Here is a 12,067-nt window from a genome sequence, read left to right on the forward strand (position 1 = left end):
ACTAAATCTCTTTCTCTCTTCTTCTCTTTGCTTACTTGCTTTGATTTGCTTGGTTCACAAATGAGGATCACACCTCCTATTTATAGGCATGAATTCCTTGGAGCCCAAGCCAAAAGACTTCTCTATAATTCTATATATTATAGATATTTATTTACATAATTCTAGATATTTCTCTTTTCCTTATCTAAAACAATTTTCTAGAATCCTTTATCCTTAAACTCTAGGATATTTCTAGATTTCTTATTTAGTTTACATAATTCTAGAAATTTAACCTACACATATAATATTTTAAGAACATTCTAGTTAGTTTTGCTATATAATTTAACACTCCCCCTAAACATTAACTTTTTTAGCCTTCTAGGACTTTGCATGTTTGAATGCACTTAGCCATCTGGCACTTTGTCTTAATGTCTATGTCTTCTTAATGATTTCATTTCTTCTTCCATGGTGTTTCTCCATTGGATATTTTTTTACGCTTCTTCTTATGTTGCTGGCTCTGCAAATTTTGCTAATTATGCATCTACATACCTGGAATTTGGTTTTCTTGTTTTGGTTGACCTCCGTAATTGTGGTTCTTGATTATGTATTCCACTTTGACAAGGACTTTGTGTAACGACTCAACTCTTTATACTAAGTTGAGGTCATTACTAAAAAGAAACAATAACAAGAGACACTTTCTTGAAACGAGGAAGACTAAATTTTCATTAAAAACTTAATACTGAAACACTGATACATAGATGCAAAAGTAAAATTAAGTCCCTATATGGCATGTCATGGATCCTTCTCTGTCACTCGCCAACTTTTCTTCTACCTTTACCTTTGCCTAAACTATTAAACATAAGAAGAGTGAGTATAAACATATACTCAGTAAGGGACTCACTACTAGTCCCACTAGGTGTCTCTTAACTTTCCATTAGAGTCCCGTAAGGAAGTACCCCTAAACTGACACGTTCCCAAACATATGCAATCTAGTGATCCTGTAGGAACATATCTTGTCTTCAGTGAACCCAAAGGAATATCTAGGACAAAACTAGTCTTTGGTGAACTCGAAAGAACACCTAGGACAAACTGGTCTTCAGTGAACCTGAAGGAACACTTAGGACAATCAGACTGTAAGTGACCCCGTCGGACCACTCATATACATAACATCTCATAAGATTAGTGATTCCGTTGGACCACACAATCATAAAAAGGTGGTGATCATGAGGGACACCCATATGGATATGACTCTAATAGACAAAGTTAACAGAACGTTCATCCATAGCATGTAACATATCATAAACATCATAACATGACATGACTATTAATCTTAATGTCCTTAATCATGTGATTAATATATCATGCATCATCATCAATGTACATCAGTCATCATCAACATAGTATCAATCATAAACATAATATCAGTCATCATCATCAATCATCAATATAATGTCAGTCATCATCAATAGCATCGCGTTGTGCATTTAGCTACCATCAATGCATAACCATAAATACATGCGGTCTCTTAAGTTTAATTCGAATGTCTAGTAGTAGAATCTCTTACCTTGAGATTTTAGCCAAACAAAGTACTCCCTAGCTGATATTAAAAATTCTCCAATTAATTTGATCCTTACCATAAAAGGAAATTTCAGTATCTTAATTAATAAAATTAGCAATTGGCTATCATCCAAAAATTCTCCCAAATCAAATAACTACCTAAAAATTGGGGTTGAAACCAATTCAATCTTGATTGGGAAAACTCCAAGATTAAACCTTCAAAAATTAGCCAATAGAACTTTTTAAAAGAAACCCCAATTAGATCCAAAATTAAAATTAACAAATTATTAATTTAATTTTCTTAGCTTACCAAGGTTACTCCAATGGATGTTAAAAAATTCTCTTATCCTTGATGAGAAAATTATCGCTTTAAATGTTCAAGTTTTGCCAAAGAGACCAATCATAACTAAAACTGGTGAGGTGGCAGCGGCAGAGGGCTATTGTAATGTCCTAAAATTTCGAGGTATGTTCTCAACATAATTGCTTTATGTTATTGAGAATTTAATTTATTGAGTGTTAAGTTATTTAAATTTGGAAAGGAAAAGAAAAAGAAGGATATAAATTTTATACTAAAATAATATAATATAAAATAATATAATATAATATAAAATAAATTATATTATTATTATTATTAATTTTCTTATAAAAACCTAAAATCACCATCTTCTTCTTCCACCAGCCGACACCCCTCCATTCCTTCTTCTTCTTCTTCTTCGCCAGCCGCCGCCCCAACCCACATCTCCTCTCTTCTCCGTTGAGCATCGACGTCAGCCCTTTTACTCCGATGACCACCCACCGGCAACCGTTGGTACGTCAGGTCGTTCATCGTATTCAAAGTCACCACATCTCCTCCAACCGTCGTCACTTATCTAAAGCCCAACCGTCTATCGTCGCTTTTCATTCAGTTCCGCTGCCACAGCCGTGACCAGTCATCGTCCGTCCCTCTGTCACATTCTCACAGCCAAGCCGAAGTGTCTTTGGCCGTTGATGCATCGTTGAGCAAGTTTTCGTCGCCAAATTTGTCTTCGTTCGCAAGCTTTTTCTCGCGCCGCCTCTGCACTTTTGTCTTGCTGTGAATCTTTGGTAAGAGTAAAGCGGTGGGTTTCATAGTGTTTTCCATAGTCGATTTAAGTTTAATGTTGGAATAATGTTGAATTAACTAGGTTCGTTACTATTAAATTCTTGAAGGTGGTGGAGTTGAATTCTTAGATTCTATGACGGGTTCATTTGGAGCGTGATTTTCCTCTTGCTTGGGTAAGTGGTAGAACCTGAAGTTGTGTGTTTTGGTTAGTATAGTACTTGAACCATTAAATTTTTTTGTTTAAGCTAGGAATTTAGCTATTTCGAGGTAAGGGTTCCTACTACTGGACTCAAATTTGAGATTTAAACATAGTAAATGATGCAAAAGTATGTTTTAAATGTCGCATTAAATTGACTAAGTGTAGTTTTATTTTTATACGTTGTTGGGTCGTGTTGTTGACTGAATAGATGATGAGGAATTGACTGCTATTCGTAACTTAGCCTTTTTGTTGAGTTGTGCTGTGGATGAATTAAGTATTCGGAACCCTTATGTGTAAGTTGTATATTCATTTACAGACTGTGCTATAGACTGAATATAGACGTTATGCCTAGTATATATCACTTGTAGTTTATGTTATTGTTTGGACTAAAACGATGTGATTGTTAGGTATAACTACATAATGATGAGTTGGTTTGTTGACCAAACCTAGACTGTCTGACTGACTTTACCTAGAGACTAGACTGTTAGTTTGAGATTGTTATGATATGATTGTTGTAGACTGTTTAGACTGGATGGAGGGATAACTATAAGTTTTATCTATGGGGTAGTGTACCTTGCAGGCATGGGTGTCCTTCGGGATCACCACATTTTATGTATCCCTCAGGATCACTAGACTAATAAGGGTATCCTTCGGGATCACTAAACTGTTGTGTATTCGACTGGATCACTAGATTGATTGAGATGTGCATCCAACGGGATCACTAGACTGTTATGTTGTAGTGTATCCCTCAATAGAAAGCTAACCATTATTTTCCTTAACGGGACCAGTAGTGGGTTCCCTACTGGGTATATTTTATACTCATCCTTTTTATGTTTAACTTTTCAGGCAAAGGTAACATGCAAGGTAGATCGGCGAAGGGCAAGAAGGATTCATGAATGTCATACGGAGATGTCTAATTTAATGCTTTCGCTAGACATTTCTTTTCTTTTTATTTTGTCTTGTTATCTTAAATTATTTTGAGGATGGAAACGAGTCAAATTTTAGTATATTTAATTGTTTTGTTCAATAGTTTCCTAGGCGGTTATGTGAACCTTTGAACGTTTTCTTAACAGGGCACGAAAACAGTTTTTTTTTATAGTTTTGGATGTTATATGAATTTGAACAGGATTTATGAAACTACTTTTAGTCTGAAAAGTTAAGTCGTTACAGTTATCTCAGTGAAGAAGACAAAACCTTTTTCTTTTTCCTTTTCTTTTCAAATTAAGCATTCTAGTGCTATTTGTAAACCCAAATAATAACAAAAATATTTATTATTATTATTTTATTTTCCTTTTAGTATATGTGTGTATATATATATATATATATAATATCAAAATATACATATATTTTTATTCCCATTATCCTTCCTCAAAAATATACATATACCAAAATATAAATTTCTTAAATGCACAAAATCTTAGGCATTTATAACCATTAATAATAATAATAATAATACTTCTTTATTATTATTATTATTCTCTCACAAAAATATAAACGTATATATTTATTTAAATCATCATTCTATCTTCTAAATAAATATATCATCTTTTTTCGTCCAATCAAATTAACTATCTCTTTTCTCACGGATTATCTTCTTTTCCAAACAAATATAGTTATATTTCGTCATATAATTAACTTTACTTTTTCATATTAATTATTTACCAAAACCAAATAATTAATATCATATTCTACAAAAAAATCCAAATTATTAATTAAATATATATATCCATATATATATATATATATAGATATATATATATATATACTCAATTAAATCAAATTCCACCAAAACCAACTTTTCCCTCCAATATCTCAAATTAACTTAAATCCTCAGTTCTTTTAATCAATCAAATCTTCTCCAATAAATCACTCATAATTTCCATCATGAATTATCTTAACCCAACAATTAAATTTTGGCTCAATCCTTAATATAACACCCAAATAATTTAACATAATTAATAAAAACTCCTTAAAGATTTGGTATGTTACATTCCTTTTCCCAATAATTATATTTTAATATATAATTATCAATTTTACTTTTAAATATATCCAGTTTCTTCTCTTTTCTTATTTGCCCAATCAAATCAACTTCTTTCCAAAATCAATATTTATCTTTCTCCAAAATAATTAATTATCTTCCACGATAATTAATTATTATTTATCTTTCTCCAAAATAATCAATTATCTTCCACAATAATTAATTATTATTTATCTTTTTCCAAAATAATTATCCTTTTACAAATAATTATATTTTTACAAAATATAAATATTTTCCTTTGGCTCCCTTAATAAATATCATTTCTCCAAAATATGTATTATCTTTTCCTTAAATAATTATATTTCAACAAATATAATTATCAAATCTGTAACAAAAAATCATTTCCCATAATAATTATATATATATCCATATATACATTTAATTATCAAATCTCCAACAAAATTTTTACTCTACGATTTAATTAAATAACAACCATAATTATTTAATTTAATTCAATTTCAACAACACCAAAAATCCTCAACTTTACTCAAACCTCATAACACACAATTTAATCAAAATCTCAACAAACACCACAAGCCAAAACCTCTAGGTAAGTAAATATTTATCCAACAAATATTTAATTAATTCCAATTTCCACAAAATCAAATAATTTTCATTAAATGAATTCAAAATAACGTTTAATATTTTAAATCTCATTAAACAAAACTAAGATAAATAACTTCAAAATTATCTTAATTCTGTGGACGTTACACTTTGTGTTATTCGTCTTCCTCGTTTTCTTTTTCACCTTCTATTGGAGCCTGTTGTACTTGACTTACACTACAAGAAATAACATATACGATAGCTAATGAAAAATGTTATAATAGACTTTTTATAGTCTTTTTGCAAAGTCCTGACAATCCATGTGTTGGAATTGATATCATAAAACTCGTAGTTTGTAGTTAAGTTATATTCTATACTATAAAGTGGTTATTGAGGACTTACTAGTAAAAATAGAATACTAAAATTTTGAATCCAATAAACTATGATCCTGAAGCTATCTAGTGTAGACTTAAACATTTATGTAGAGATATAAATGTGGATCACGTTCGAGTTTATAATCCAAACGATCTATAATGTATGAATAAGGTTGGATGCCTTATTCTGAAAATGCTATGGATGCGACCCACTTTGTAGTTAGTACAAACGATGTAATCCTAAATCATTCATGTAGAGACATGAAAGTGGGGGCATCCTATGTAAAGAGTTTACGTAAGATTGGAACAAAAAAATAGTCACTTTTAAGTTATAACACCGTTGACAATATAAACTGACTATTTCGATTATGATGACCTAAGTAACTTAATCTTAATCCTGAGCTAACTATGAACTTCTGTTCAAACACTATTATCCTTAGATCTGCATAGGTGAGGGCAGCTCAATGGTGCTGGCCCAATAAGTCTCTCATTTCAGGGTAAGACCAGGTGGATGGCTAGGGATATAGGGTGCAAGACGAAATTCGCTTCTACCCATTTTAGGGTTAGTAGATAGGTTGTTCCCTTAAGATTTGAATCAAAGTCTTGAACAAGGGGCCCCACCCTTCTCATTGACCCGAGAGAAATTCAGTTTATAAGTTGGACCTAAAACCAATTATTCAATAGTGGATCAGTGAAACTTAAGGAACAAGATGTAGTCACGGGGTAAAATGGTATTAGAACCCAGTCGAGATTACAAAAAACCTATGAAGGATTAACTTACTGATCATGATTATATCAGATGAATAGAAATATATCTATAGTGAGGAGAGTGCAATTACGAGACTTTAATGGAATGAATCGTTAGTTAACGAATGTTGATTAGCTTGGTCTAAAAAGGTTTAGCCAGTTAATCTCGGATCATTGGAGCCCATGATCTATAGGTCCATTAGGTTCCCCTGCTAGCTCATACGGAATTAACATAGAACAATATGATGTAACAATTCGAATTGTTTGAATTAGGTAAAGAGAGAGAAGTCGACGAATATATGTGATATAGCGATCGACTATAGAGCTTTAAGTTTAAATGTGATTTAAATATTAAAAATATTAATACGGATTCATATTCAAAAGCTTGAAATTGATGGAAAAAGGTCAAAATTGTTAAAAGTCAAAGTTTGACTTTTGACTTTGAAAAATCAAACTTTGACCGGCTTTATATTCAAATGTGATTTGAATTTTAGAAAAATGAATGTGGATTCGTGCTCAAGAGTTCGGAATTAGTCAAGGCGGACAAAATGATAAAAAGTCAAAATATTGACTTTTGACTTAAAAAGTCAAAATATTGACTTTTGACTTAAAAAGTCAAAGTTTGACTTTGACTAGAATGGTTAAATGACCATTTTGCCCCTTAACCAAAGTTAGTGGAAAAATCCAACATTTTGTTGGTATAATCCTACTAACTCTTAGTGGGTTATGTGAAGTTTATGGTGATAACACCAAGCTCACTAACAGATAATAGAATGGTGATTAATTCTACTAAATGTTAGTGAAATGCTAGGTGTTGAGATTTAATAAACTAATTACATGCAATTTTGCATGTAATTAGTCTATTTAAGGGGCATTTTTCAACTTGAAAAAAGATTTTTGCAATTTTTGTAATTTTGAATTACAAACAAACCTATGCTCTCAAATCTCAAATTTGTTTTTCCACCACCAATTTCCATCTCTTTCTTCAATTCTTTCATTTAACGGGTCCCACAACCTGGTTCTTAGTCTGGAGAATAGCGGGTTAACACTAATAGTGGTCCTGGTTCGTGATCGTGAAGAGATTTAGAGAAGTCGGGAGAACCTACAAAGGCATGATTTTTTTTTTCTAAACCCTAATTAGTGTAATTAGGGCTTTTTGTCTTAAGCATGTTCACATCTAAATTATTTTAGATGCATCTAGGGTAAAATTCCGATCCTTAATTTTGTTGCGTTAGTATGTCATCCATCACCATGTTATTAAAAGTCTAGGACTTTTTATAGCGTTTTTTCAAAGCTATAATGAGCCCTATCGTAGAGTATGAAGATATAGCTTATATACGTTGCCAAAAACATTTGAAAGTATTTTTCATTAGAGCTATAATAAGTTTATATAGCTTAAACAATGTGCTATCTTTGACGTATAATAACTTTTTTTCAATATTATAATATAGTATTTATAGGTATAATATTAAGCTATAATATAGATTTTGTAGCTATAATATAGTATTTGCAGCTATGATAAAACTATAATAAGGTTATTTAATCATTTTCAATTATTATAATAACCTTTTGATACCATTTGGCTTCTGACTATATAAATCTCTCTATGGCGTTAACTTATGGCTATGAAAGAGAATTTTTTTCTCAAAAATAATTTTTGAATTAATTAGTTTTTGATTAATTTTAGTTCAATGACTCAACTTTAGTTAAATCTACAAACATAAATACTTCATAGCAAAATGAATACTAATAACTTTCATTCATAATATATTAAAATTACAAAATAAAGTAGTCAGTAATTTACTTAATTAATGTTGCGGTCTAAATGATACGAAGGTAAATAAAGTATTTAGTAAATGTATCAACCATACAAATTAACCCTCAAAATACAAACAAAGTTCATTATAAGTGTACAAGATTATATGAGCTAACTGTATTCATTGGTTTTTTAGTCCTTTGGTTAAGACTCCATTTCATTCAGCTACATAAATTTACAAAACATATATCAATTTATTTTTATGTAGACACCAATAATAGTGGATATTAATTAAACAGGTATAGAAAATCTTTAACAAATGTAGACAAAAAAGTTTAGAATTAAACAACATACCAATGATCACTTTATCAGATGGCCATGCAACTATACTTCCCAAAGCTTCTTTGATACATATCATTTCTGATGTTGGCCTACACAAATATGCGTTTGGTTTCTTTGCTACATTAACCCATACTCTAATTGCATGTGGACCAATAGGAACATGAACCTAAGCAGCTAGATCATTAGAAGACCATCTTCCTTTAATAACAATCTCTCCTGAGCCATACCAATCTAATACACTTAATTTGACTATTGTTATTGATACTCTGTCAAAAGACAAATATGAAATACTATAATAAGAAAATAATGACATAAATAATTTTCATCTTATTACAAATAAATTTATCGATGAAGAAGACATTGGACAAGTTGGAAGAACATTTAGTCACTTAAGCACACTTGCAGTAACATTTGAAAGTTCCTCACTTTGTTCAACCTATGATAATCTCATATGAAACCAAAAATATAGTTAACTACTAACAAAAAAAAAAACTACTATTATTCCAAAACAAAGGTTTTTGTTTTTGTTTAGACACATATAACAATTGCAAGTCTTTCAGTAAAAAAGACAACGAATAACTTCATTTGAGCTGATGTAAATTACTATAAAACACTGCACAAAAATATTCCTTCACTAAAGGATATAACAACAGAAATATTGCTCACTGAATATTCAGATTTATTATCATGATTCATTATGTTTGCAATATTAGAAAAGATGAGGGGAAAAACTCTAAGCTATATAGTTAATACTAGTGTTAATCATGACTTCTTTTAGCTTTAAAACAATGAAGATGCTTAAATCTTACTCAATGGGTTGACAAATGGAAATGCAATAGAGATTACGAGTCATTGATTATAATGAAAAGCATGGGTATTATAATAGAGATATAAACGACAATTTAAAGATGAAAAAGATTAAATGTTTGTGAGATTAGTTAAGGTGTGTACACGTTGACTAGAATGTATTATGGTACAAAAGGGAAAAAAATATGGAGTCAAACAGGAAAATTAGGCAGAATCCATGAGAATCAAAGCAAACGATCATGATGACCTCTACTAAAGTCTGCAAGCACCATAGGAGAATAGAACTAAATGTGTTTCTTGATGTGAAAAGCGTGAAGAATGGTGTTCTAATCATTGCATTATTTGTCTGAGTGATTTAATAATAATCAACAAACTATTTTTGAACTTCAAGCTTTTACTCTATAAGATAACAAATCTAACAAATGCATCTCTTTATAACATCCAAAAAGAACTTCTAGCATCTACTAACACTATCCTATTCCATATCTTATTATGATAGTTAAAAAAATAAATAAAAGATTCTGGGAACTTATTATATATTCACACATGTATAAACTAATAATTTCATATACCTAGAGAAATTTTTTTTGAAGAACATCATTTCTAAATGATGAGATCAAAACAACCATAGTTTTAAAACACAAAAAACAAACAAACTTCAACCTTATTTAATAATCACGTCATTTTTTCATTTTAAAAGATTAATGTTATACTAATTCTACTCGTAAGTTTTGGTTCTATTCATTCAATATTAATATTTTCAAAACACCCAAACTAAAATACATAAAAGAATAGATTTCATTTTTAAAATTGGACTAAAAATTGACATATTATATTTAAATAAATATGAAAACAAAGAGCATGAAAGAAAAAACATCTAGAGATTTTAATAACAGAAAACTAAGGTGGAGATGGTTTTGAAGAAGGAACAATATGGATATATGCCAAAATTAAAAGGGTATTAAAGTAAATTCACTAAAACCCACAAAAAAATAAGTTCAAGGTTCTCTCTATATAAACCAAGCCACCATCTTTGCCCATCTCCCATAATATCTACTTTTTCTCACCAACAAAACATACACAACACAAACACACACTTCATCTTCTTCCTCCAATTAAAGATTGAACAAAAAGAAAAAAAATCAAAACCATGGATCAAAATGGAGTAGTTCAATTCCAACACCAACAGACAAGCATAGAAGATCAAAAGAAGATGAAACCTCGTACCTCTCATCAAACACTAAAAAGGGTAATAAAATTACTTTTTTCACTCTCTCCGTTCTCCTTCTTCACAAATTAACTAGAACCAGTAAATAAGTTCCATATCTTCAATTATGGGCATGAAGGAATGGATCATTTGAAGTCCTAAAAAATGCAAAAGCCAATTAGAGAACAAAGACCAACACCACTCAGAAAATTAAACCCCAGGTGCAATCAAATTTCGCCAAGCTCAAAAGAAAATACAGTAGAACAAAATACCAAGAGACAATCAACAAGGGAAAAAATCAGTTCTCCCCTCAGCCACTCACTCAACTACTAGAGAACAAACAACATTATCATCTCCAAATCTCAAACAAACAAATTTTCGGATGTACAAAACACAATCAACAACAATTACCAACCAAAACCAAGCAGACGAATCAATAAACGTAAAATTGAGAAACAATTCATAGGTAAAAAGACTGAATACAAAAGAAAAATGCATAAGGGACAAAAGCAGTAGACCCCAAATGGTAAAAATTCAGAACCCAGAAATCTTATTGAGAAATGAATAGATGGAAAAATTACCTTAAACCCACATCGTTGATTCAAAAAACTCAAGAACGACGAACAAAGTTTTGCGTGGGTTTCGATTAAACGACGAACAGGATGGGTTTTACGTTTCGACAGTTGTTGTTTCGGCGTGGGTTTCGGTTGAACGACGAACAGGGCGAGTTATGTTTCGACAGTCGTCGTTCCGACGTGGGTTTCGATTGAACGACGAACAGGGTGGGTTACGTTTCGGCAGTCGTCATTTCAGCGTGGGTTTGGGTTGAATGACGAACAGGGTGGGTTACGTTTCGGCAGTCGTCGTTTCAGTCTGGCTTTCGATTGAATGATGAATAAGGTGCGTTACGTTTTGGTATGGGTATCGGTGAAAAAGAAGAGTGACGGTGGACAGAGACAACGTCAGACGGTAGAGAGAAGACGAACAGAGAGCTGTGAATAGCAGCCGTGAAAAGGTTTTGTGGGTTTTACGTGTTTTGAACGTAGAGTATGCTGTGAGTGGGTATCGTGAAGAGGAGAGGGAGGGTCATGAAAAAGAGGGTCCAAAATTATTTCATTTTTGTTAATAGTCCAATTTAAAATTATCTTTAAATGCTATTAAAAGCTTTATTTGTTATAGTGTTATCTATTCTTTTTATCCTTTTTTGAAAGACTTTTCATCTTTGGTAGACTTTTCTAATTCGGGTGTCCACCATGATGATGCTTCATCAAATATAACATTTCTTGATGTATAGCATCATCCACTAATTGGATCAACACACCTCCATTTTTTTCTTTGGTCGTCAGATCCAACAAAGATGCATTTCATTGCTTTTTTCAAACTTGCTTCTCAAATGATCTGGTACGAATACATAGCATACACAACCAAAGACTTAGA

At 31.3% G+C, this 12,067-nt stretch overlaps 1 long non-coding RNA gene across 2 annotated transcripts; it reads right to left on the reverse strand.

Annotated features, from left to right (window-relative positions):
* Window positions 1–8,585: 8,585 nt before the first annotated feature.
* LOC103497265 (uncharacterized) lies at window positions 8,586–11,748 on the reverse strand. Of its 2 annotated transcripts, XR_001763721.2 has the most exons (3): window positions 11,212–11,748; window positions 10,651–10,788; window positions 8,586–8,882 (listed from the first exon to the last, which is right to left on the reverse strand). It is a non-coding gene; the product is annotated as an uncharacterized LOC103497265 (long non-coding RNA). The 2 variants fall into 2 exon arrangements; XR_001763722.2 differs by lacking the exon at window positions 8,586–8,882 and having other exon boundaries at window positions 9,252–10,788.
* Between the last annotated feature and the right edge of the window lie 319 nt (window positions 11,749–12,067).

This window comes from Cucumis melo, chromosome 8 (assembly GCF_025177605.1).
Source record: "Cucumis melo cultivar AY chromosome 8, USDA_Cmelo_AY_1.0, whole genome shotgun sequence".
NCBI lineage: Eukaryota > Viridiplantae > Streptophyta > Magnoliopsida > Cucurbitales > Cucurbitaceae > Cucumis > Cucumis melo.